This window comes from Cherax quadricarinatus, chromosome 42, assembly GCF_038502225.1.
Source record: "Cherax quadricarinatus isolate ZL_2023a chromosome 42, ASM3850222v1, whole genome shotgun sequence".
NCBI lineage: Eukaryota > Metazoa > Arthropoda > Malacostraca > Decapoda > Parastacidae > Cherax > Cherax quadricarinatus.
In genome coordinates, this window is record NC_091333.1 from 16,028,906 (window position 1) to 16,056,576 (window position 27,671).

General features: G+C 44.8%; 1 protein-coding gene and 1 non-coding gene across 2 annotated transcripts in view; one reads left to right on the forward strand and one right to left on the reverse strand.

Moving 5' to 3' along the window:
• LOC128695719 (tubulin beta-1 chain-like) overlaps positions 1 to 27,671 on the reverse strand; it is a 109,923-nt gene that overhangs the window by 57,335 nt on the left and 24,917 nt on the right. The gene's annotated exons all lie outside the window — the stretch shown is intronic.
• On the forward strand, positions 21,818 to 21,889 carry TRNAA-UGC (transfer RNA alanine (anticodon UGC)). Its single transcript has one exon. It is a non-coding gene; the product is annotated as a tRNA-Ala (tRNA).

The following is a 27,671-nucleotide window of genomic DNA, read 5'->3' on the forward strand; positions in this document are numbered from 1 at the left end:
CAGGAAACGTTTCGCCACACAGTGGCTTCATCAGTCCAATACAAAGAGGAAGGCGTAAGGAGAGGAGGAGAATGAGGTAATCAGTCCCTCAACCTGGAGTCGATGTGTTCAGTCCATCAATCTTGTAGAAAGTGATGAAGCCACTGTGTGGCGAAACGTTTCCTGAATAAAGATTCCCATATGCTGCATAAGTGTCTCAATCTTCAACTTGTCGGTTTTTCAAACCATTCATCACATGGAATATTGCTGCACACTAACAACACCTTTCAAGGCAGGTGAAATTGCTGACCTAGAAAATGTACAGAGAACCTTCACGGCGCACATATAGGAGATAAAACACCTCAATTACTGGAAGCGCTTGAAGTTCCTAAACCTGTACTTCCTGGAACGCAGGCGGGAGAGATACATTATTATATACAGCTGGAAAATCCTAGAGGGACTAGTACCGAACTTGCACACGAAAATCACTCATAACGAAAGCAAAAGACTCGGCAGACGATGCAACATCCCCCCAATGAAAAGCAGGGGTGTCACTAGCACTAGAGACAATACAATAAGTGACTGTTCAACTGCCTCCCAGTATACATAAGGGGGATTACCAATAGACCCCTGGCTGTCTTCAAGCAGGCACTGGACAAGCACCTAAAGTTGGTACCTGACCAGCCGGGCTGTGGCTCGTATGTTGGATTGCATGCAGCCAGCAGTAACAGCCTGGTTGATCAGGCTCTGATCCACCATGAGGCTTGATCACAGACCGGGCCGCGGGGGCGTTGACCCCCGGAACTCTCTCCAGGTAAACCACTACACAGTACCACGACAGTACCACTACACAGTAGCACCACACAGTACCACTACACAGTAGCACCACACAGTATCACTAAACAGTAACACCACACAGTAGCACCACACAGTATCACCACACAGTACCACTACACAGCATCTCACAGTACCACCACACAGTACTGCTATACAGCATCACACAGTACATCTACACAACACCGCTCAGTACCACTACACAGTACCACTACAGAGTGTTATGTGGATTCGATAACGTGAATGGGGTAAAAACACTCACATAGGCTGGTTAGTACGTATAATTATACCGGAAAGTATGGGAAGCACCATCAGCCGCCCTGCCTCTCTCTGCTCTCTATCTCAGACTGACCCACCGGTGCCTAGGGGGTGAGCGGCATTCAAAAACATGCTATGGTCAGCAGCAACATGAACAGTCAGTGATTCACGCAGACGGTTGGTAGTGAGTCATCTACTGGTAACTGGTTACTGGTAACTGGTACTACTGAGAAGAGTACCACCACACAGTACCACTACACAGCACAGTACCACTACACAGTACCACCACACAGTACCACTACACAGCACCACACAGTACCACTACACAGCAGCACCACAGTACTGCTACACAGTGGCACCACACAGTACCATTGCACAGCATCAAACAGTACCACGACAGTATCACTACACAGTAGCACCACACAGTACCACTACACAGTATCACTACACAGCACCACCACACAGTAGCACCACACAGTACCACTACACAGTACCACTACACAGTAACATCACACAGTACCACTACACAGTATCACTACACAGCACCACCACACAGTAGCACCACACAGTACCACTACACAGTAACACCACACAGTAACACCACACAGTACCACTACACAGTACCAATACACAGTAAGCACCACACATTTTAGGAAGTATTTCTTCAGTCATAGAGTAGTCAGGAAGTAGAATAGCTTAGCAAGTGAGGTAGTGGAGGCAGGAACCATACATAGCTTTAAGATGAGGTATGATAAAGCTCATGGAGCAGGGAGAGGACCTAGTAGCACTCAATGAGGAGGCAGGGCCAGGAGCTGAGTCTCGACCCCTGCAACCACAATTAGGTGAGTACAATTAGGTGAGTACAGTACCACTACACAGCACCACTACACAGTAGAACCTCACAGTACCACTACACAGCACCACTATACAGCAGAACCTCACAGTACCACTACACAGCAGTACAACACAGTACCACTACACAGTACCATTACACAGCTCCATTACACAGTGGAACCTCACAGTACCACTACACAGCAGCACAACACACGCTAACAGGCCTAGTGTCTAATCGACATGTGCCTAGGACAAAATGGTAACTAACAGTACCACTACACAATACCCCTACACAGTACCATTGCACAGCAGCACAACACACTACCACTACACAGCACCCCCTACACAGTACCATTACACAGTAGCACCACACAGTACCACACGGTAGCACCACACAGTACCACTACACAGCACCTCACACTACCATACAGTAGCTCCATACAGTACCACTCCACAGCACTACCACACAGTACCACTGCACAGTAGCACTACACAGTACTGTCGTGAAGGATCCTTAAGTGGAATACATGTGATAAATGATAATGACTGAGACAGTAAACTGGTATACTGAGAACAGGTAGTAGGAAGGTCAGCCTGGAGTCTTGTCTGACTGATGGTACGTTACTGACTACCCCTCACTGTGGGGTGTCTAGCAGGGTTTGAACTCTGCTGACCTGACAGCATTTGAAGTCCCTGGCATCACGGCTAATGTATGCTGAATTATGCTGACAGCTCCGCGACGCTTATGTATGGCGTCCCCGACATACAGGTAATATTTTGAGAACATTTTAAACAGCCTGGAGTGTACAGAGACTAATGAACTGTGGTTCAGAAACTATTATTCCTTGTTTCACTTGTGTTCACTGTGAACACAGGTGAAATTGCCGACCTAGAAAATGTACAGAGAACTTTCACGGCGCGCATAACGGAGATAAAACACCTCAATTACTGGGAGCGCTTGAGGTTTCTAAACCTGTATTCCCTGGAACGCAGGAGGGAGAGATACATGATTATATACACCTGGAAAATCCTAGAGGGACTAGTACCGAACTTGCACACGAAAATCACTCACTACGAAAGCAAAAGACTTGGCAGACGATGCACCATCCCCCCAATGAAAAGCAGGGGTGTCACTAGCACGTTAAGAGACCATACAATAAGTGTCAGGGGCCCGAGACTGTTCAACTGCCTCCCAGCACACATAAGGGGGATTACCAACAGACCCCTGGCAGTCTTCAAGCTGGCACTGGACAAGCACCTAAAGTCAGTTCCTGATCAGCCGGGCTGTGGCTCGTACGTTGGTTTGCGTGCAGCCAGCAGCAACAGCCTGGTTGATCAGGCGCTGATCCACCAGGAGGCCTGGTCACAGACCGGGCCGCGGGGGCGTTGACCCCCGAAACTCTCTCCAGGTAAACTCCAGGTAATTCTCCAGTGAGTTCAGACTTATTTTTGTGTATATTTTTTTTCTTGTGTAATGTCTTTTATTGCTGCAGTGTTTTATTATTTTTATTTTCCAGACTCTTGTGTACTAGCAAGACGGTACAAGCAAGTTTATGAGTATCTTCAGTGTCAGAATGTTGTCTGTTTCTGCACAACTCTAAGTGATTTACCTTTCAGATTTTGTATTATATTTTTTATCGGTACGTCTGGATAACATTAGGATGTGTTACCTTAAGAAACCTGTTGTCTATGTTCACCCATCAGTATCATGGGTACCTGGGTGTTAGTTGACTGGTGTGGGTCGCATCCTGGGACAAAACTGACCTAATTTGCCTGAAATGCTCAACATAACAAGGGGCTTTCTATATAGTAGTATGTCATTGATGTCAGTTAGGACTGTGTACCTTGTATATGTACTTGTAGAAAAAGATATTATTATTATTATTATTATTATTATTATTATTATTATATTATAAATTTTTCTCTGAGAACAAATTCATTCTTAGTATAATTTTTTAATGTAATTATTGTTTTCTTTCGATTATATTGTTTCGATTATATTGTTAATTTGTTCTTGTTGATTCGCCGGTATTCTCCTGGCCCGGGCCTTCTCCAAGTGGTGGCCCGGCCTTGGTTAAGTTTAATATGTTTATTATGCACCCCATACCCATCCTGTGGGCGCTAGTCAAAAGATTACAGAGGTACATAATGGGTCCAGGAACTGGATCCCAAAGTTATGATAGCTGAACTAGTTACAAAGGTAATGAACTCCACGTAGACCTGGCTCGCTGTCGAGGGAGGGTCTGAGACCTAAGTCTGCCATGGGAGGAGGTACAAATACCCCCTCATCGTTAGGACCAACTGTCCCCAGGCCTAGCCACATTCCCCGCCCTCACGGGGCTCGCAGGGAGAAGCTAGGCCTCTCTGGTCTGCCATCCCCGCCCCCTTAGGGCGGGGATGGCAGACCAGAGCCAGAGCAACAAGCTCTAGCTCTGGCTCTGGCTCTGGCACCTACCCTAGAAGGGCTGGGTATTGTGTTGAAGAGTTAATTTGTTCTTACTATATTTTCTGTATGTTAATTCAATGATAGATTACTAATTTCTGCATATATTTTCTTTTATTTTCATTGTTTTTCTGTGATTATTCATAATTTTACTTGTCATTCTATATATTTTTTATTTGTGTGTGTGTTTATGCAATTCCAAAAACTTAATAATTAATTTTTATATTGAAATCTATTATAATTTCAGTGTTCATCGTAATTTTATTAGTATTATCATAATTCTTGTGTTCTGCTTATTTTATTTTTATTATCTTATTATTTAATATTTTATATAATTTGTTTTTTGTCATTGTTATATAATTTCTGATCTACAATATTTGATTTTTATATTAATATAATATTATTGATTTATCTTAAACAATTTTCACTGACCAACAAGATACATTACTTAAACTTTATTTTGAACTGAGAGTAAAGATAGTTCACTTTTGATATTAATTCAAGTTACAGTAATATCTCTGTTTCCTCTGAATTTTTCTAGGTATTTCCTTTATTTAATCAGGCAAATTCAGTAAGTTTTCTCATGTAGTGTGTCTTATAATTTATATATGCAGAGTTTACCATCATCTATTTTTCATGTGGATTCTTATGCTAAATCATATATTTTAATTCTTGCCCTTATCGTGTATTATTCTGTAACACAATATCTCAAATATATATTCGTAACGTTGATAGTTCATTACTGAATAACGAGAGTCGAGGTAATGGTGACTCAGTTCAGAATCCCAGTGGTTCTTTACCAACTGACACACAACAACCATCCTATAGAACTTATACTTGTTCTCATGACTCTCTAGATTCTTTGCTTACCTTAGATGGAAACTTTAGCAACCTTGAAGCTTGGAAATATAAACACATATGCAGTATAATGTGATCCTTTATTGACAACGTTTCGCCCACACAGTGGGCTTTTTCAAGTCACACTCAGATCTGTGTGTGACTTGAAAAAGCCCACTGTGTGGGTGAAACGTTGTCAATAAAGGATCACATTATACTGCATATGTGTTTATATTTCCACTGTGTCGGTATTTGATACCATTTATTTCCAACCTTGAAGCTTGGTTCACATTCTCACTAGAGTCAGCACTCTTATGGACGATAATCCAGCAGATGTTTCTCTGGTAACACTTGCAGAAGAAAGCACTGTCCGATCACCTTCACCCGGAGACATCGCTCAAGTTATTGGTTTGCGTGATTTTGAAAATTTCACTATGTGGTCTCAATATGAACAAATGATCCTTTATCTCGCCCCACAGACAACCGTAGATCCATAACTCATTTTGGGTGAACTAGTGAATGCCACACCTCTTGCACGTAAAACTTTAACTGGTTTTCCATATCGACTCGATGGGCTGCTGTCTGCATTTGTCAAGACAGTAAAAGCTTCATCCTTTATATCTGGTGATAGTAAAAGGGTCACTCTGCAAAATGGCAAATTAGCTGCTTTTGGCTCTATTAAGAAATTAGTTCCACCTACTTCCTTGTATGCATACACTATTAGTGATCCTCCAACTGTATCTATGGAACCTCTAGCAGTTTTGATGCATGCTCGTACTTTGTCAGCACCTGGGACTTTTCCATATATCGCCCCTACGTTAAACAGTTTTGTGACTCCTTCAGCAACACCTCTGGTTTGCGTAATAAACCAAGATCAAGCACCTAGCCAATCACGTCCGTCATCAAGGGCTAGCATAACGAGTAGTCGCTCTGCTCGTAATGCAAGTTCATTTGTTGGGAGGGTTCGTGGAGATATGATGGCTGGAGTTAAACACACTTGTTGGATGGTAACACTTATACTGGCAGAGTGTGAAAGGGGAGCCCAGCCTTGCCGTGTTGCCTTGTCGTAGACCTAAGGGTGGAGTGGGGCCCTACACCATCCAGCCTGTCTTAAGTACCAGCCTTGCCTGCTAGCCAGCTTTCCACCTCTGCTGTGCTCATCATTACAAGTTCTCAAGCCAGTCTGTGTGACGGGTTAAGCCTAGCAAGGGGTCAAGTATGTAAAACATATGGATGGTACTATGATACTCAGATAACATATGCATATACAGGGGATCAGGAACTATGCTGACACATTTAGTAATCACAGCACAAGAACCTGTTACAATTGTGGAAACCGAGGTCATATTGCTACAGTGAAAAGCTCTGTTCCACAAGGTACAGTACTCGCTCCCATCCTGTTCCTCGTCAACATATCTGACATATTGTAATAAAGTTGGTAGAATTACCGACAATATGTAAAGTAAAAGGACACAAGTGCAACTAATGTGACATTCATTGTGGCCACAATAAATGTCACATTAGTTGCACTTGTGTCCTTTTACTTTACATATCTGACATAGAGATGTAAGCCACAGCACCTTATACCCCTTTGCTGGCGATTCCCGAATTTATGAGAGCGTTGTCTACCAGGCCAAGCGTGTTTCCTAACACCTGCTGTCCCCGTTCACCTAACAGGTAGGTACCTGGGTGTTAGCTGACTGGTGTGGGTCGCATCCTGGGAGTTTAGTTTAATATGTTTATTATGCACCCCATACCCATCCTGTGGGCGGTAGTCAAAAGATTACAGAGGTACATAATGGGTCCAGGGACTGGGCCCCAAAGTTTTGATGGCTGAACTAAGTACAAAGGTAATGAACTCACAAGTTACAAAGGTAATGAATACTGTAGGTAGGTCTAGTTACGTTTATCATGACAATCATGAACAAAGGTATTTACTGAGTAAGAGGTATTCACAATTCCACACCCGGTCACAAAGTGAGTGAACTATTGGTGCAAATATTGATTGTTGAGTCACAAGTTACAAAGGAAATGAACACTGTAAGAATTCATACATACATGGCTACAATCATGAACAAATTATATAATAATTCATTCCACACCCGGTCACAACTGCAGTGAGTTATTGGTGCAAATATTGATTGTTGAGTCACACACACACACACACACACACACACACACACACACACAAACTCATACATACACATAGGCGGGGCCAGGAGCTAAGACTCGACCCCTGCAACCACAAATAGGTGAGTACACGCACACACACTCATACACACACACACACACAGGAGCTTGGACTCGACCCCTGCAATCTCAACTAGGTGAGTGCACACACATACACACACACACACACACACACACACACACACACACACACACACACACACACACACCTACAACAGGAGCTTGTCGTCCCCTGCAATCTCAACAGGTGAGTGACAAAATGGTAACACACACACACACACACACACACACACACATGCACACATGTGGTAATGCTTTATTTACAGCTAGCAAAGTCAGGGTATTTCTCCAGAATGGTCTGTAATATACCACTGTGGATAAAATACTTAGCCATTTCTTGAACACTTCTGAGTGAGTTGTTTCTAAATTCATTAATTTTATCGCACTCCAGTACATAATGACGCAGGGTGTGACAATAGTCCATCTGGCAAAGTTTATATTTCGTTTGGTCTACATTTGGTGGTGGTGATTTAACCTGCCAAAGATACTTGTAACCCAGCCCGAGCCGGGCAGTAGTGACATCCAAGAGTCTACTTATCTTGTTGGATGTACCATAGACATGTGGCTCCTCCTGCATGATAGAATGATGATAGATGGACTCACTGGTGTCAATCTCCCTGAGCCTTAAGTCCATAAAATTCAGTTGAAGTTCTTTTCATATTATTGTTCTCAAACTACTACCTGACAAGCCAAGATTGTAATCTACTCCCTCTTTGAAAGCATACAGCTTAGCCAATTTATCAGTTCTATCATGCATCTGAAGACCAATGTGAGATGGAATCCACAGCATGTGCACTCTGACTCCACTGTCCACAATCCTACCATACCTGTGTCTGGCTTCTGACACAAGCATGCCACAATTTATGCTTAATGAGTTGAGAGCATTTATGGATGACAGAGAATCAGTTACAATTAAACTGTCAATCTTTGATACATAGATGCATTTCAGTGCAAGGAGTATGGCAAACAGTTCTGTCTGAAGGGTAGAGGCCCAATTATTGATGCGTGCTCCAATTTCTTTAAGAGAGCCATCACTCTGTACGACAACAGCAGCACTACCAGCTGCACCAGTGGACTGGTGAACAGAACCATCAGCGTAAATAATTTGCGAGAGTGTGTGCTGTGTGACTAAGTTATCAATACAGCTTAAGGCCTCATGTTTGGCTTCAAGGCGAAGTTTTGGTTGTGATTTAAGAAGTAGTTTGGGGGGAAATGGAGGAATGGTAGTTTGGAATGGGGTAATATTCCATGGAGCGGAGAAGTGCCGCTGTTGCCTTACTTGACATAGATCATGTATCTGATTCATGCGGAGGTCGGTTCCAGTTTTTTCGATCCATCTGGAGGAGTGTTCACCAGTGCTGAGGAAAGTTTGGAGGGCTTCTGTGCAGGGGTTTGAATGAGCTTGCCTGAGCATATTAACCCCAATTAGGATATTTCTTTCAGTAACACGATCTCTGAAGCTTGGAATATCAAGTTCTTTTTGCATATTTAAAATTTTGGCAGTACGAGGGCATCCTAGGATGATCCTCATTGCTTCGTTCTGCAGTTTTTCCAGCCCTCCAAGCTTCCAGTCAGACACAAGAGCAAGTAGTGGCGCAGCATAATCAACCAATGATCTAATATAAGCAAGATACATCATTTTCACAATTTTAACATTAGCACCATACCTGGGGTGAAGCCCTGCCACAACTCTAAGTGCTCTCAGTCTTTCTTTGTATTGGCGACAAAGTCTCGTTACAACAGGTCCAAGTAGTGGAACCTCAAAGCCTAGATACCTGTATCTGCTTACATATTCTAGAAGAGACCCATCATGCAATTGGATCTGACGAACTGTGCCTCTCTGTCGAGGAGGACGCCTATTGAGTATCTTTGCTTTATCAGTAGAGATTATCAACCCCAGGTCCTGACACGAGGCTAGTACATGATTAAGAATGTTTTGGGTGTTGGAGAATCCGGTGGTGTGAATCATTATATCATCAGCAAAACTAATCACATAATGATGGAGCTGACTAGGCATAGCATTAAGTAATGCATTAATTAGAATATTGAACAGTGTGGGACTGAGCACACCTCCCTGTGGGGTTCCTAATTCAAAGTCTTTAGTTACACTTCTATGTCCCTGGAACAACACAGACGATTTTCTGTTGGACAGGTAGCCTTTAATCCAGCGGAGAAGCCATCCTCCAACATCCATTCTGGCAAGTTCACTAATGATTACATGTCGGTTGGCTACATCGAAAGCGGATTTAAGGTCAAGGAAGGTAGTGTATGAGCTGTCAGTGTGCAGGGTGAGAAAGGTGGCTATCGCATCCTGGGAGACAAGATTGAAGGATGACGCACTGACTTTCTTGCGTTATCCAGGGTGGATAACCCTCCGGGGTTAAAAATCCGAACAAAAAGCACTCTGCCCCAGGCCTAGACTCATGAAACTCCGTGTTCATCAAAAACTGCAAGAACTCCCTATCACATGCCTTTAATAGTCTATGGAGAAGGAGAGTAGATACAGGGTCATCCCAAAGTCACACACACACACACACACACACAAAAAAAAAAAAACAGATAGCCCCACTCAACAAAGGTGACAGTAAAGCAATTACAAAGAATTACAGACAGATAGCACTAACGTCCAACATCATAAAAATCTCTGAAAGGGTTCTAAGAAGCCAGATCGCCACCCACTTAGATACCCATCAGTTGCACAGCCCAGGGCAGCAAGAGTTTAGAGCAGATCGCTCCTGCATCTCACGACTGATTACTGGACCACTATGACATGGTCTTGGATGCTCTGAAGGACAAAGTGCAGATGTAGTGTACACAGACTTTGTGAAAGCCTTCGACAAGTGCGATCACTGTGTAATAACACAAAATGCGTGATAAAGGAATAACAGGAAAAGTGAGTAGATGGATCTATAACTTCCTAACAAACAGAATACAATGGGTAGCCACAGCCACTCAAGAGGGAGAGGTTTTTTAGTGCCAGGAAGGAAAAAAAACTGGCAGGAAATGGCAGAAATCGTACACCAAATCCAGTCATTCCTGGAGTGGAACCACAGTCGATGGCCTCCACTCCAAACCAACAGATACAGATACTAATGCCGGAAAAAAAATCCCCCCCCAGTACCAACAATACCACCAGTCCGATAACATTCTTCTTTGCAAATATACAGGGTCTAAAGCCAGCAACAAACAACAAAATACCTTTCATCCGTGGACTGCTTGCAGAGGCAAAGGCAATGTTCGCGGCTTTCACTGAGACCCACATAAAGGATCACTTGGACAACGAAATATGGATCCCAGGTTACAACCTATACAGATGTGACAGAGTGAACAGGCAAAAGGGGGGGGTTGGCCTGTACATTGCAGAGTCACTTGTTTGCACAGAACTGCTAAATGCCTCAAATGATGTAGTGGAAGTTTTAGCAGTAAAGGTCGAGAACCAAAACCTAGTCATTGTGATAGTCTACAAGCCTCCAGATGCAACATCCCAGCAATTCCAGGAACAGCTGTTAAAAATTGACCACTGTCTGGAAAACCTTCCAGCTCCTGCACCCAACATCTTGCTCCTGGGGGATTTCAACTTAAGGCACCTAAAATGGAGGAATATAGCAAATAATATTGTTGCAGTAATAACACCAGGAGGCAGCTCTGATGAAAACTCACACTCACGCGAGCTTTTAAATCTCTGCACAAAATTCAATTTAAACCAGCAAATAATAGAGCCTACTAGACTGGAGAATACACTAGACCTCATCTTCACTAACAATGATGATCTGATAAGAAATATCACCATATCAAAAACAATATACTCAGATCACAACATAATTGAGGTCCAGTCATGTATGCGCGGAGCCCCAGACCGACATAATGAGATTAGTCACGAGGGAGCATTCACCAAATTCAACTTCAATAACAAAAACATAAAGTGGGACCAAGTAAACCAAGTCCTAACCGATATAAGCTGGGAAGATATACTAAGCAACACAGACCCCAACTTATGCCTAGAACAGATTAACTCGGTAGCACTCGATGTATGCACAAGGCTTATTCCTCTAAGAAAAAGGAGGAGTAGATGTAAAACAGAAAGAGACAGGCGCTCCCTTTACAGGCGACGGAAAAGAATAACAGAGCGGCTAAAAGAGGTCAATATATCTGAAATGCGTAGGGAGACACTGGTCAGAGAAATAGCAAGCATCGAACTTAAGCTAAAAGAATCCTTTAGGAGTCAGGAATCGCGGGAAGAACTAAAAGCCATAAATGAAATCGAAAGAAACCCAAAGTATTTCTTCTCCTATGCCAAATCAAAATCGAGAACAACGTCCAGTATTGGGCCCCTACTTAAACAAGATGGGTCCTACACAGATGACAACAAGGAAATGAGTGAGCTACTCAAGTCCCAATATGACTCAGTTTTTAGCAAGCCGCTAACCAGACTGAGAGTCGAAGATCAAAATGAATTTTTTATGAGAGAGCCACAAAATTTGATTAACACAAGCCTATCCGATGTTATCCTGACGCCAAATGACTTCGAACAGGCGATAAATGACATGCCCATGCACTCTGCCCCAGGGCCAGACTCATGGAACTCTGTGTTCATCAAGAACTGCAAGAAGCCCCTATCACGAGCCTTTTCCATCCTATGGAGAGGGAGCATGGACACGGGGGTCGTCCCACAGTTACTAAAAACAACAGACATAGCCCCACTCCACAAAGGGGGCAGTAAAGCAACAGCAAAGAACTACAGACCAATAGCACTAACATCCCATATCATAAAAATCTTTGAAAGGGTCCTAAGAAGCAAGATCACCACGCATCTAGAAACCCATCAGTTACACAACCCAGGGCAACATGGGTTTAGAACAGGTCGCTCCTGTCTGTCTCAACTATTGGACCACTACGACAAGGTCCTAAATGCACTAGAAGACAAAAAGAATGCAGATGTAATATATACAGACTTTGCAAAAGCCTTCGACAAGTGTGACCATGGCGTAATAGCGCACAAAATGCGTGCTAAAGGAATAACAGGAAAAGTCGGTCGATGGATCTATAATTTCCTCACTAACAGAACACAGAGAGTAGTCGTCAACAGAGTAAAGTCCGAGGCAGCTACGGTGAAAAGCTCTGTTCCACAAGGCACAGTACTCGCTCCCATCTTGTTCCTCATCCTTATATCCGACATAGACAAGGATGTCAGCCACAGCACCGTGTCTTCCTTTGCAGATGACACCCGAATCTGCATGACAGTGTCTTCCATTGCAGACACTGCAAAGCTCCAGGCAGACATCAACCAAATCTTTCAGTGGGCTGCAGAAAACAATATGAAGTTCAACGATGAGAAATTTCAATTACTCAGATATGGTAAACATGAGGAAATTAAATCTTCATCAGAGTACAAAACAAATTCTGGCCACAAAATAGAGCGAAACACCAACGTCAAAGACCTGGGAGTGATCATGTCGGAGGATCTCACCTTCAAGGACCATAACATTGTATCAATCGCATCTGCTAGAAAAATGACAGGATGGATAATGAGAACCTTCAAAACTAGGGAGGCCAAGCCCATGATGACACTCTTCAGGTCACTTGTTCTATCTAGGCTGGAATATTGCTGCACACTAACAGCACCTTTCAAGGCAGGTGAAATTGCCGACCTAGAAAATGTACAGAGAACTTTCACGGCGCGCATAACGGAGATAAAACACCTCAATTATTGGGAGCGCTTGAGGTTCCTAAACCTGTATTCCCTGGAACGCAGGAGGGAGAGATACATGATTATATACACCTGGAAAATCCTAGAGGGACTAGTACCGAACTTGCACACGAAAATCACCCACTACGAAAGCAAAAGACTTGGCAGACGATGCACCATCCCCCCAATGAAAAGCAGGGGTGTCACTAGCACGTTAAGAGACCATACAATAAGTGTCAGGGGCCCGAGACTGTTCAACTGCCTCCCAGCACACATAAGGGGAATTACCAACAGACCCCTGGCAGTCTTCAAGCTGGCACTGGACAAGCACCTAAAGTCAGTTCCGGATCAGCCGGGCTGTGGCTCATATGTTGGTTTGCGTGCAGCCAGCAGCAACAGCCTGGTTGATCAGGCTCTGATCCACCAGGAGGCCTGGTCTCAGACCGGGCCGCGGGGGCGTTGACCCCCGGAACTCTCTCCAGGTAAACTCCAGGTAATAGTAAACAGCAACTACAATGAAAAGTTCTGTTCCACAAGGTGCAGTACTCGCTCCCATTCTTTTCGTCATCCTCATATCTGATATAGACAAAGATGTAAGACACAGCACCGTGTCCTCCCTTACTGACGATACCAGAATTTTTATAGCAGTATTATTCATTAATGACACTGCAGATCTCCAAGCGGACATTTATCCAAGTCTTTAAATGGGCCCCAGAAAACAATATGAAGTTCAATGAAGACAAATTTCAATTACTCCGCTACTGAAAACTCGAAGAAATAAAAACTGGATCGGAGTATAAAACAAATTCCAACCACACAATAGAGCGAAAAACTATTGTGAAGGACCTAGGAGTGATAATGTCAGAGAATCTCACTTTCAAAGATCACAACAATGTCTCTATCACATCTGCTAGGAAACTTCAAAACTAGGAATGCCAAGTCAATGATGATTCTCTTCAAATCGCTTGTTCTCTATAGGCTGGAGTACTGCTGTACACTAACGACCCCTTTCAAGGCAGGCAGAATTGGAGATCTGGAGAATATACAGAAAATTCTCATGGCATGTATAAGTACAATACAGTACCAAAATTACTGAGAACGGTTGAAGTACCTTGACCTGTACTCCTTGGAAAGCAGGCAAGAAAGATATACGATAATATACACTCGGAAATTCCTAGAGAGACTAGTCCTAAATCTGCACACAGAAATCAATCAATACGAAAACAAAAGACTGGGCAGGCGGTGCAATATCTCACCACTGAAAAGTAGGGGAGCCATGAGACAAAAGAATAAGTGTCAGGGGCCCAAGACGGTTCAACTCCCTCCCAGCATATATAAGGGAGATTATCAATAGACCCCTGGCTATTGATAATCTCCCTTATCAATAGACCCCTGGCTATTGATAATCTCCCTTATCAATAGACCCCTGGCTCGCACACCATGCCCAGCCCTTCTAGGGCAGGGTAGGTGCTTTCAGCTCACAAGACTGTCATTCCCATTAGCCCCCTTGGGGAGGGGATGGCAGACCAGAGAGGCCTAGCTTCTCCCTACGAGCCCCGTGAGGGCGGGGAATGTGGCTAGGCCTGGGGACAGTTGGTCCCGGAGATGAGTACGATCGACATCATGCCCAACCCTTGTAGGGCAGGGTTGGCGCCTGAGCCCGAGCTTGTAGCTCACAAGATGAGGAGGTACTTGTGCCTCCTCCCATGGCAGACTTAAGTCTCAGACACTCCCTAGACAGGGAGTCAGTGCCGGGCCACCACTTGGAAAAGGCCCGGGCCGGGAGAATACCGGCGAATCTGTAACAACAACAGACCCCTGGCTGTCTTCAAGAGGGAGCTGGACAAGCACCTACAGATAATACCTGGACAGCCGAACTGTGGTTTGTACGTCGGTTTACGTGCGGCCAGCAGTAACAGCCTGGAGTATACCTGGAACACCCTCCAGGTATACTCCAGACATCATAACTTTAACCAGCACTACGTCTTGTTTACACACAACTGCTGGTGGGGGGAGTGAGTGAGGCTCTCCTGACTCCCTCGATTTCATTCAGTGAAAAACAGCAGCTAGTCTCACTGAGTTTGTTGACTTGGTGTTAGTGTGACCATGACTACCACCAGCGTACTGCACCACCCTCACCTGGTACACGAACACCACCAGCGTACTGCACCACCCTCACCTGGTACACGAACACCACCAGCGTACTGCACCACTCTCACCTGGTGCACGAACACCACCAGCGTACTGCACCACCCTCACCTGGTACACGAACACCACCAGCGTACTGCACCACTCTCACCTGGTGCACGAACACCACCAGCGTACTGCACCACTCTCACCTGGTACACGAACACCACCAGCGTACTGCACTACTCTCACCTGGTACACGAACACCACCAGCGTACTGCACCACTCTCACCTGGTACACGAACACCACCAGACGGTACTGCACACACAACCACCAGCGTACTGCACCACTCTCACCTGGTACACGAACACCACCAGACGGTACTGCACACACAACCACCAGCGTACTGCACCACTCTCACCTGGTACACGACCACCAGACGGTACTGCACACACAACCACCAGCGTACTGGACTACTCTCACCTGGTACACGAACACCACCAGACGGTACTGCACACACAACCACCAGCGTACTGCACTACTCTCACCTGGTACATGAACACCACCAGACGGTACTGCACACACAACCACCAGCGTACTGCACCACTCTCACCTGGTACACGACCACCAGACGGTACTGCACACACAACCACCAGCGTACTGCACCACTCTCACCTGGTACACGAACACCACCAGACGGTACTGCACACACAACCACCAGCGTACTGCACCACTCTCACCTGGTACACGAACACCACCAGACGGTACTGCACACACAACCACCAGCGTACTGCACTACTCTCACCTGGTACAAGAACACCACCAGACGGTACTGCACACACAATTGTAGTTCCTTCAACTGATGTAGTTCTACAATAGATGTAGTGAGTTTAATATGTTTATTATGCACCCCGGACTCATCCTGTGGACGGTAGTAAGAAAAAAAAACAGAGGTACATAATGGGTCCAGGGACTGGACCCCAAAGTTATGATAGCTGAACTAGTTACAAAGGTAATGAACCATCCACACGTCTATATCTAGTCACAATTGTAATGAGTTGTTAATGCAAATATTAACTGGGTCACACACAATCCCAAATACACACACACACACACACACACACACACACACACACACACACACACACACACACACACACACCCGATACCTAAGTAAGGAATCTTTCAAGACACTACACCGTGTACGTGAGGCCCATACTGGAGTATGCAGCACCAGTTTGGAACCCGCATCGAGTCAAGCACGTTAAGAAATTAGAGAAAGTACAAAGGTTTGCAACAAGGTTAGTTCCAGAGCTAAGGGGAATGTCCTACGAAGAAATGTTAAGGGAAGTCGGCCTGACGACACTGGAGGTTAGGAGGGTTAGAGGAGACATGATAACGACATACAAAATACTGCGTGGAATCAACAAGGTGGACAGAGACAAGATGTTCCAGAGAGAGGACACAGAAACGAGGGGTCACCCTTGGAACTTGAAGACTCAGATGAGTCACAGGGATGTTAGGAAGTATTTCTTCAGTCATAGAGTGGTTAGGAAGTGGAACAGTCTGGAGAGTGATGTTTACCTGGAGTTTACCTGGAGAGAGTTCCGGGGGTCAACGCCCCCGCGGCCCGGTCTGTGACCAGGCCTCCTGGTGGATCAGAGCCTGATCAACCAGACTGTTGCTGCTGGCTGCACGCAAACCAACGTACGAGCCACAGCCCGGCTGATCAGGAACTGACTTTAGGTGCTTGTCCAGTGCCAGCTTGAAGACTGCCAGGGGTCTGTTGGTAATCCCCCTTGTGTATGCTAGGAGGCAATTGAACAGTCTCGGGCCCCTGACACTTATTGTATGGTCTCTTAACGTGCTAGTGACACCCCTGCTTTTCATTGGGGGGATGTAGTGGAGGCAGGAACCATACATAGCTTTAAGATGAGGTATGATAAATCTCAGAGAGCAGGGAGAGAGAGAGGACCTAGTAGCGTTTAGTGAAGAGGCGGGGCCAGGAGCTGAGTCTCGACCCCTGCAACCACAATTAGGTGAGAACAAAAATTAGGTGAGTACACACACACAGAATAGACACACCAACAACTAGGCTGGAATATTGCTGCACACTAACAGCACCTTTCAAGGCAGGTGAAATTGCTGACCTAGAAAATGTACAGAGAACTTTCACGGCGCGCATAACGGAGATAAAACACCTCAATTACTGGGAGCGCTTGAGGTTCCTAAACCTGTATTCCCTGGAACGCAGGCGGGAGAGATACATGATTATATACACCTGGAAAATCCTAGAGGGACTAGTACCGAACTTGCAAACGAAAATCACTCACTACGAAAGCAAAAGACTTGGCAGACGATGCAACATCCCCCAATGAAAAGCAGGGGTGTCACTAGCACGTTAAGAGACCATACAATAAGTGTCAGGGGCCCGAGACTATTCAACTGCCTCCTAGCATACATAAGGGGGATTACCAACAGACCCCTGGCAGTCTTCAAGCTGGCACTGGACAAGCACCTAAAGTCGGTTCCTGACCAGCCGGGCTGTGGCTCGTACGTTGGTTTGCGTGCAGCCAGCAGCAACAGCCTGGTTTATCAGGCTCTGATCCACCAGGAGGCCTGGTCACAGACCGGGCCGCGGGGGCGTTGACCCCCGGAACTCTCTCCAGGTAAACTCCAGGTAAACGGGTCACAATTGGAAGTTGAAGACTGATGAGTCACAGGGATGTTAGGAAGTATTTCTTCAGTCACAGAGTTGTCAGGAAGTGGAATAGTCTGGAAATGGAGGTGAAGGCAGGATACATACATAGCTTTATTAAGAGATATGATAAAGCTCTCGGAGCAGGGAGGGAGTGACCTACTAGCGACCAGTGAAGAGGCGGGGCCAGGAGTTATGAATCGACCCTTGCAACCACAGTTAGGTGAGTACAAACACACACAGTGGTAATTCTTTATTTACAATGAGCAAAGTCAAGATATTTTTCCAGAATGGTTTGTAATATACCACTGTGGATAAAATACTTTGATATATCTTGAACATTTCTGAGTGACTTGTCTCTGAATTCATTAATTTTATGGCACTCCAGTACATAACGACGCTGAGTTTTCGAAGAGGGAGTAGATTACAATTTTGGCTTCTCAGTCAGTAGTTTGAGAACAAGAATACGACAAGAACTTCAACTGAACTTTATTGGCTTACCTGGCGGAAACTGACACAAGTCAGTCCATCTATCATCATTCTATTATGCAGGAGGAGCCACATGTCTATGGTACATCCAACAAAATAAGCAGACTCTTGGATGTCACTACTGCCCGGCTCGGGCTGGGTTACAAGTATCTGTGGCAGGTTAAATCACCACCACCAGATGTAGACCAAACGAAATGTAAACATGGTCCTTAGGCAAATAGATAAATTAAAACCTAACAAATCCCCAGGCCCTGATGAACTGTATGCAAGGGTTCTAAATGAATGTAAAGAGGAGCTTAGCACACCTTTGGCTAATCTTTTCAACATATCACTACAAACTGGCATGGTGCCAGATAAGTGGAAAATGGCAAATGTGATACCTATTTTCAAAACAGGTGACAGGTCCTTAGCTTCGAACTATAGACCAATAAGCCTAACCTCCATAGTGGGAAAATTTATGGAATCAATAATTGCCGAGGCAGTTCGTAGCCACCTTGAAAAGCATAAATTAATCAACGAATCTCAGCATGGTTTTACAAAGGGGCGTTCCTGCCTTACGAATTTATTAACTTTTTTCACTAAGGTATTTGAGGAGGTAGATCATGGTAATGAATATGATATTGTGTATATGGACTTCAGTAAGGCTTTTGACAGGGTCCCACATCAGAGACTATTGAGGAAAATTAAAGCACATGGAATAGGAGGAGAAATTTTTTCCTGGATAGAGGCATGGTTGACAAATAGGCAGCAGCGAGTTTGCATAAATGGGGAGAAATCAGAGTGGGGAAGCGTCACGAGCGGTGTTCCACAGGGGTCAGTGTTGGGCCCCCTGCTGTTCACAATCTACATAAACGACATAGATGAGGGCATAAAGAGCGACATCGGCAAGTTTGCCGATGACACCAAAATAGGCCGTCGAATTCATTCTGACGAGGACATTAGAGCACTCCAGGAAGATTTGAATAGACTGATGCAGTGGTCGGAGAAGTGGCAGATGCAGTTTAATATAGACAAATGCAAAGTTCTAAATGTTGGACAGGACAATAACCATGCCGCATATAAACTAAATAATGTAGATCTTAATATTACGGATTGCGAAAAAGATTTAGGAGTTCTGGTTAGCAGTAATCTGAAACCAAGACAACAGTGCATAAGTGTTAGCAATAAAGCTAATAGAATCCTTGGCTTCATATCAAGAAGCATAAATAATAGGAGTCCTCAGGTTGTTCTTCAACTCTATACATCCTTGGTTAGGCCTCATTTAGATTATGCTGCACAGTTTTGGTCACCGTATTACAGAATGGATATAAATTCTCTGGAAAATGTACAAAGGAGGATGACAAAGTTGATCCCATGTATCAGAAATCTTCCCTGTGATGATAGACTGAAGGCCCTGAAACTGCACTCTCTAGAAAGACGTAGAATTAGGGGGGATATGATTGAGGTGTATAAATGGAAGACAGGAATAAATAAAGGGGATGTAAATAGTGTGCTGAAAATATCTAGCCTAGACAGGACTCGCAGCAATGGTTTTAAGTTGGAAAAATTCAGATTCAGGAAGGATATAGGAAAGTACTGGTTTGGTAATAGAGTTGTGGATGAGTGGAACAAACTCCCAAGTACCGTTATAGAGGCCAGAACGTTGTGTAGCTTTAAAAATAGGTTGGATAAATACATGAGTAGATGTGGGTGGGTGTGAGTTAGACCTGATAGCTTGTGCTACCAGGTCGGTTGCCGTGTTCCTCCCTTAAGTCAATGTGACCTGACCTGACTAGGTTGGGTGCATTGGCTTAAGCCGGTAGGAGACTTGGACCTGCCTCGCATGGGCCAGTAGGCCTTCTGCAGTGTTCCTTCGTTCTTATGTTCTTAAACTTTGCCAGATGGATTATTGTCACACCCTGCGTCATTATGTACTGGAATACATGTAGTTCCTACAACTGACGTAGTTCCTATAACTGATGTAGTTCCTACAACTGATGTAGTTCCTACAACTGATGTAGTTCCTACAACTGACGTAGTTCCTACAACTGACGTAGTTCCTACAACTGACGTAGTTCCTACAACTGACGTAGTTCCTACAACTGACGTAGTTCCTACAACTGACGTAGTTCCTACAACTGACGTAGTTCCTACAACTGACGTAGTTCCTACAACTGACGTAGTTCCTACAACTGACGTAGTTCCTACAACTGACGTAGTTCCTACAACTGACGTAGTTCCTACAACTGACGTAGTTCCTACAACTGACGTAGTTCCTACAACTGACGTAGTTCCTACAACTGACGTAGTTCCTACAACTGACGTAGTTCCTACAACTGACGTAGTTCCTACAACTGACGTAGTTCCTACAACTGACGTAGTTCCTACAACTGACGTAGTTCCTACAACTGACGTAGTTCCTACAACTGACGTAGTTCCTACAACTGATGTAGTTCCTACAACTGATGTAGTTCCTACAACTGATGTAGTTCCTACAACTGATGTAGTTCCTACAACTGATGTAGTTCCTACAACTGATGTAGTTCCTACAACTGATGTAGTTCCTACAACTGATGTAGTTCCTACAACTGATGTAGTTCCTACAACTGATGTAGTTCCTACAACTGATGTAGTTCCTACAACTGATGTAGTTCCTACAACTGATGTAGTTCCTACAAATGATGTAGTTCCTACAACTGATGTAGTTCCTACAAATGATGTAGTTCCTACAATCACGTCTCCCTAACAGACTTTGACAATATAAGAAACTGAAACAACTCTCATGTTTAACTCTCATTCAAACTGTACAAAGAAATTGATCCACGACAGACAGACACACGCACACGAGAGTATGTTTGTACGCTCGTGTGCATGTGTGTCTGTCTGTGCGTGCGTGCGCCCTCGCGTGTGTGCGCGCGCGCTAGTGTGGGTGTATGATCCACTTAATATTTGTATTTATAACTCATTACAATTGTGACCAGGTGTGGACGTATCAGTGGTTCATTACTTTGTAATTTGTTCATGACTGTAACCATGTATAGGAGTGAAGCTGATTCATTACCTCTGTAACTTGCCATGATTGTGACCAGATCTACCTGGAGTTCATTACCTTTGTAACTAGTTCAGCTATCATAACTTTGGGGTCCAGTTCCTGGACCCATTATGTACCTTTGTAATCTTTTGACTACCACCCACAGGATGGGTATGGGGTACATAATAAAGATATTAAACTAACTAACGATGAATACGGTACACTGAGTACAATCTGTAGAGTACAACATTGAAGTATTTTAGTCTTCTGCAGAATACAGCCCACAACAGTCTGTTAACCCCGTCCCCCCAAACAGGAGCTGTGACTAGACCCCTGCAACTACAAATAGGTGAGTATAAATTAGTACATATAGGGGTGTAGCTCAGTGGTAGAGCGCTTACTTTGCATGTAAGAGGCTCCGGGTTCGATCCCCGGCACCTCCACAGGTCAGTAACTCATATGTAATTATTTTAAATCTGAGATGACTCACAGGGATGTTAGGAAGTATTTCTTCAGTCATAGAGTCGTCAGGAAGTGGAACAATCCGGAGAGTGATGCAGTGGAGGCAGGATCCATACATAGTTTTAAGATGAGGTATGATAAAGATCATGGAGCTGGAAGAGAGTGGATCTATTAGCAAAGAAGCGGGGACAGGAGCTGTGAATCGATCCTTGCAACCAAAAATAAATAAATAAATAAATAAATTTATATATATATATATATATATATATATATATATATATATATATATATATATATATGTGTGTGTGTGTGTGTGTGTGTGTGTGTGTGTGTGTGTGTGTGTGTGTGTGTGTGTATGTGTGTGTGTGTGAGTGTGTGTGTGTTGGTTACCATTTTGTCCTAGGCACATGTCGATTAGACACTAGGCCTGTTGTGTGTGTAGGTGTGTGTGTGTGTGTGTAGGTGTGTGTGTGTGTGTGTAGGTGTGTGTGTGTAGGTGTGCGTGTGTGTAGGTGTGTGTGTGTAGGTGTACTCACCTATTTGTACTCACCTATTTGTGGTTGCAGGGGTCGATTCACAGCTCCTGGCCCCGCCTCTTCGCTGATTGCTACTAGGTCCTCTCTCTCCCTGCCCCATGAGCTCTATCATACCTCGCCTTAAAACTATGTATGGTTCCTGCCTCCACCATATCACTTTCTAGGCTATTCCATGGCCTGACTACTCTATGACTGAAGAAATACTTCCTAACATCCCTTTGATTCATCTGAGTCTTCAACTTCCAATTGTGACCTCTTGTGTCTGTGTCCCATCTCTGGAACATCCCGTCTTTGTCCACCTTGTCTATTCCGTGCAGTATTTTATATGTCGTTATCATGTCTCCCCTGACCCTCCTGGCCTCCAGTGTCGTCAGGCCGATTTCCCTTAACCTTTCTTCATAGGACAATCCCCGTAGCTCTGGGACTAGTCTTGTTGCAAACCTTTGCACTTTCTCTAATTTCTTGACGTGCTTGACTAGGTGTGGATTCCAAACTGGTGCTGCATACTCCAGTATGGGCCTGACGTAGATGGTGTACAGAGTCTTAAACGAATCCTTACTGAGGTATCGGAACGCTATCCGTAGGTTTGCCAGGCGCCCGTATGCTGCAGCAGTTATCTGATTGATGTGCGCCTCAGGAGATATGCTCGGTGTTATACTCACCCCCAGATCTTTTTCCTTGAGTGAGGTTTGCAGTCTTTGGCCATCTAAACTATATTGTGTCTGCGGTCTTCTTTGCCCTTCCCCAATCTTCATGACTTTGCATTTGGCAGGGTTAAATTCAAGGAGCCAGTTGCTGGACCAGGCTTGTAGCCTGTCCAGATCTCTTTGTAGTCCTGCCTGATCCTCGTCCGATTCGATTCTTCTCATTAACTTCACATCGTCTGCAAACAAGGACACTTCTGAGTCTATCCCTTCCGTTATGTCGTTCACGTATACCAAGAACAGCACAGGTCCTAGGACTGACCCCTGTGGAACCCCGCTTGTCACAGGCGCCCACTCTGACACCTCGTCGCGTACCATGACTCGTTGTTGCCTCCCTGTCAGATATTCTCTGATCCATTGCAGTGCCTTTCCTGTTATGTGTGCCTGGTCCTCTAGCTTTTGCAGTAACCTCTTGTGAGGAACTGTGTCGAAAGCCTTCTTGCAGTCCAAAAATAAGCAGTCGATCCACCCCTCTCTCTCTTGTCTTACTTCTGTCACCTTGTCATAAAACTCTAGTAGGTTTGTGACACAGGATTTTCCTTCCCTGAAACCGTGCTGGTTGTCAATTATACACTTGTTTCTTTCCAGGTGCTCCACCACTCTCCTCCTGATGATCTTCTCCATGACCTTGCATACTATACACGTTAGTGATACAGGTCTGTAGTTTAGTGCCTCATGTCTGTCTCCCTTTTTAAAAATTGGGACTACATTTGTCATTTTCCATACCTCAGGGAGTTGCCCAGTTTCAAATGATGTGTTGAAGATCTTTGTTAATGGCTCACACAATATCTCTGCTCCCTCTTTAAGGACCCATGGAGAGATGTTGTCTGGTCCCACCGCCATTGAGGTGTCAAGTTCGCATAGCAGTTTCTTCACCTCCTCCTTGGTTATATGTACCTCATCCAGCACTTGCTGGTGTACCCCCCTGTTCTGATTTCTTGGAGTCCTACTGGTTTCCACTGTAAATACCTCTTTAAATCTTGTGTTGAGCTCCTGACATACCTCTCGGTAGTTTCTTGTGAATTCCCCATCACCCTTCCTCAGTCTGATTACCTGGTCCTTGACTGTTGTTTTCCTCCTGATGTGGCTGTACAACAGCTTCGGGTCAGTCTTTACTTTTGATGCTATGTCATTTTCATATTGTCTCTGAGCCTCCCTTCTTATCTGTGCATATTCGTTTCTGGCTCTTCGGCTGATTTCTTTATTTTCCTGAGTTCTCTGTCTTCTGTACCTTTTCCATTCTCTAGTACACCTAGTTTTTGCCTCCCTACACCTTTGGGTGAACCAAGGACTCGTTCTGTTCTTCCCATTATTTCTGTTTCCCTTGGGAACAAACCTCTCCTCTGCCTCCTTGCATTTTGTTGCTACATAGTCCATCATTTCTTGTACTGGTTTTCCTGTCAGTTCCCTCTCCCACTGAATGTCTTGAAGGAAGTTCCTCATGCCTGAGTAGTTCCCCCTTTTGTAGTTTGGTTTTTCCCAGCCTATTCCTGCTACTCTCTCCACTTGAAGCTCAACTATGTAGTCGAAGCACAGAACCACATGATCACTAGCTCCCAGGGGCCTTTCATACATGATACCCTCGATGTCCGAACTACTCATGGTGAATACAAGGTCCAACCTTGCTGGTTCATCCTCTCCTCTCTCTCTGGTAGTGTCTCTAACATGTTGATGCATGAGGTTCTCCAGTACCACATCCATCATCTTGGCTCTCCATGTTTCGGGACCCCCATGGGGCTCCAGGTTTTCCCAGTCAATCTCCTTGTGATTGAAATCACCCATAACTAGTAACTTTGCTCCCCCCATGTGTGCTCTCCTGGCCACCTCGGCTAGTGTGTTGATCATTGCTCTGTTGCTCTCATCGTATTCTTCTCTTGGCCTCCTGCAGTTCTGTGGTGGGTTGTACATTACTGCAATTATCACCTTATGTCCCTCAGACTGGATTGTTCCTACTAAGTAGTCCCTTTCGCCCATGCCATCCATTCCTTCCATTTTCTCAAAACCCCACTGGTTTTTAATGAGCAGTGCAACTCCTCCTCCCCCTCTCCTCCCTCTGTCTTTCCTGAAGATTTGATATCCGGATGGAAAGATTGAATCTGTTATTATTCTGGTGAGTTTTGTTTCTGTGAGTGCTATTATGTCTGTGTGTGTGTGTGTGTGTGTAGGTGTGTGTAGGTGTGTGTAGGTGTGTGTGTGTAGGTGTGTGTGTGTAGGTGTGTGTGTGTGTGTGTGTGTGTGTCAGGGTGTGTGTGTGTGTGTGTGTGTGTGTGTGTGTGTGTGTGTGTGTGTGTGTGTGTGTGTGTGTGTGTGTGTGTGTGTGTGTGTGTGTGTCAGGGTGTTAGTTACCATTTTGTCCTAGGCACATGTCGATTACACACTAGGCCTGTTGTGTGTGTAGGTGTGTGTGTGTGTGTGTAGGTGTTAGTTACCATTTTGTCCTAGGCACATGTCGATTAGGCACTAGAGGTGTGTGTGTGTAGGTGTGTTAGTTACCATTTTGTCCTAGGCACATATCGATTAGACACTAGGCCTGTTGTATATGAGTACGTGTGTGTGTGTGTGTGTGTGTGTGTGTGTGTGTGTGTGTGTGTGTGTGTGTGTGTGTGTGTGTGTACTCACCTATTTGTGGTTGCAGGGGTCGAGTCTTAGCTCCTGGCCCCGCCTCTTCACCGTGTGTGTGTGTGTGTGTGTTAGTTACCATGTGTGTGTTAGTTACCATTTTGTCCTAGGCACATGTCGATTAGACACTAGGCCTGTTGTATATGCGTGCACGTGTGTGTGTGTGTGTGTGTTAGTTAGTTAGTGTGTGTGTGTGTGTGTGTGTTAGTTACCATTTTGTACTAGGCACATGTCGATTAGACACTAGGCCTGTTGTATATGCGTGCACGTGTGTGTGTGTGTGTGTGTGTGTGTGTGTGTGTGTGTGTGTGTGTGTGTGTCCAGAAATAATCCTCCTAATATGTATCTAAAAGGCTAATAATAATACTAGTACTTCCAATAATTATAATACTAATGCTGCTAATACTACTTATTACTCAGCTTTTGCAAGTGCCTGACCACTTGTTCCTGTGTGTGTGCATGTGTGTGTGTGTGTGTGTTTATGAGTTTATGCGAGTACTTATTACCAATGAATGTACTACGTATGTACTATATATGTACCCAGTCACTGTGTGTGTGTGTGTGTGTAGGTGTGTGTGTGTGTGTATGTGTGTGTGTGTGTGTGTAGGTGTGTGTGTGTGTGTAGGTGTGTGTGTGTAGGTGTGTGTGTGTGTACTCACCTAGTTGTACTCACCTAGTTGAGGTTGCGGGGGTCGAGTCCGAGCTCCTGGCCCCGCCTCTTCACTGATCGCTACTAGGTCACTCTCCCTGAGCCGTGAGCTTTATCATACCTCTGCTTAAAGCTATGTATGGATCCTGCCTCCACTACATCGCTTCCCAAACTATTCCACTTACTGACTACTCTGTGGCTGAAGAAATACTTCCTAACATCCCTGTGATTCATCTGTGTCTTCAGCTTCCAACTGTGTCCCCTTGTTACTGTGTCCAATCTCTGGAACATCCTGTCTTTGTCCACCTTGTCAATTCCTCTCAGTATTTTGTATGTCGTTATCATGTCCCCCCTATCTCTCCTGTCCTCCAGTGTCGTCAGGTTGATTTCCCTTAACCTCTCCTCGTAGGACATACCTCTTAGCTCTGGGACTAGTCTTGTTGCAAACCTTTGCACTTTCTCTAGTTTCTTCACGTGCTTGGCTAGGTGTGGGTTCCAAACTGGTGCCGCATACTCCAATATGGGCCTAACGTACACGGTGTACAGGGTCCTGAATGATTCCTTATTAAGATGTCGGAATGCTGTTCTGAGGTTTGCTAGGCGCCCATATGCTGCAGCAGTTATTTGGTTGATGTGCGCTTCAGGAGATGTGCCTGGTGTTATACTCACCCCAAGATCTTTTTCCTTGAGTGAGGTTTGTAGTCTCTGACCCCCTAGACTGTACTCTGTCTGCGGCCTTCTTTGCCCTTCCCCAATCTTCATGACTTTGCACTTGGTGGGATTGAACTCCAGGAGCCAATTGCTGGACCAGGTCTGCAGCCTGTCCAGATCCCTTTGTAGTTCTGCCTGGTCTTCGATCGAGTGAATTCTTCTCATCAACTTCACGTCATCTGCAAACAGGGACACCTCAGAGTCTATTCCTTCCGTCATGTCGTTCACAAATACCAGAAACAGCACTGGTCCTAGGACTGACCCCTGCGGGACCCCGCTGGTCACAGGTGCCCACTCTGACACCTAGCCACGTACCATGACTCGCTGCTGTCTTCCTGACAAGTATTCCCTGATCCATTGTAGTGCCTTCCCTGTTATCCCTGCTTGGTCCTCCAGTTTTTGCACCAATCTCTTGTGTGGAACTGTGTCAAACGCCTTCTTGCAGTCCAAGAAAATGCAATCCACCCACCCCTCTCTCTCTTGTCTTACTGCTGTCACCATGTCATAGAACTCCAGTAGGTTTGTGACACAGGATTTCCCGTCC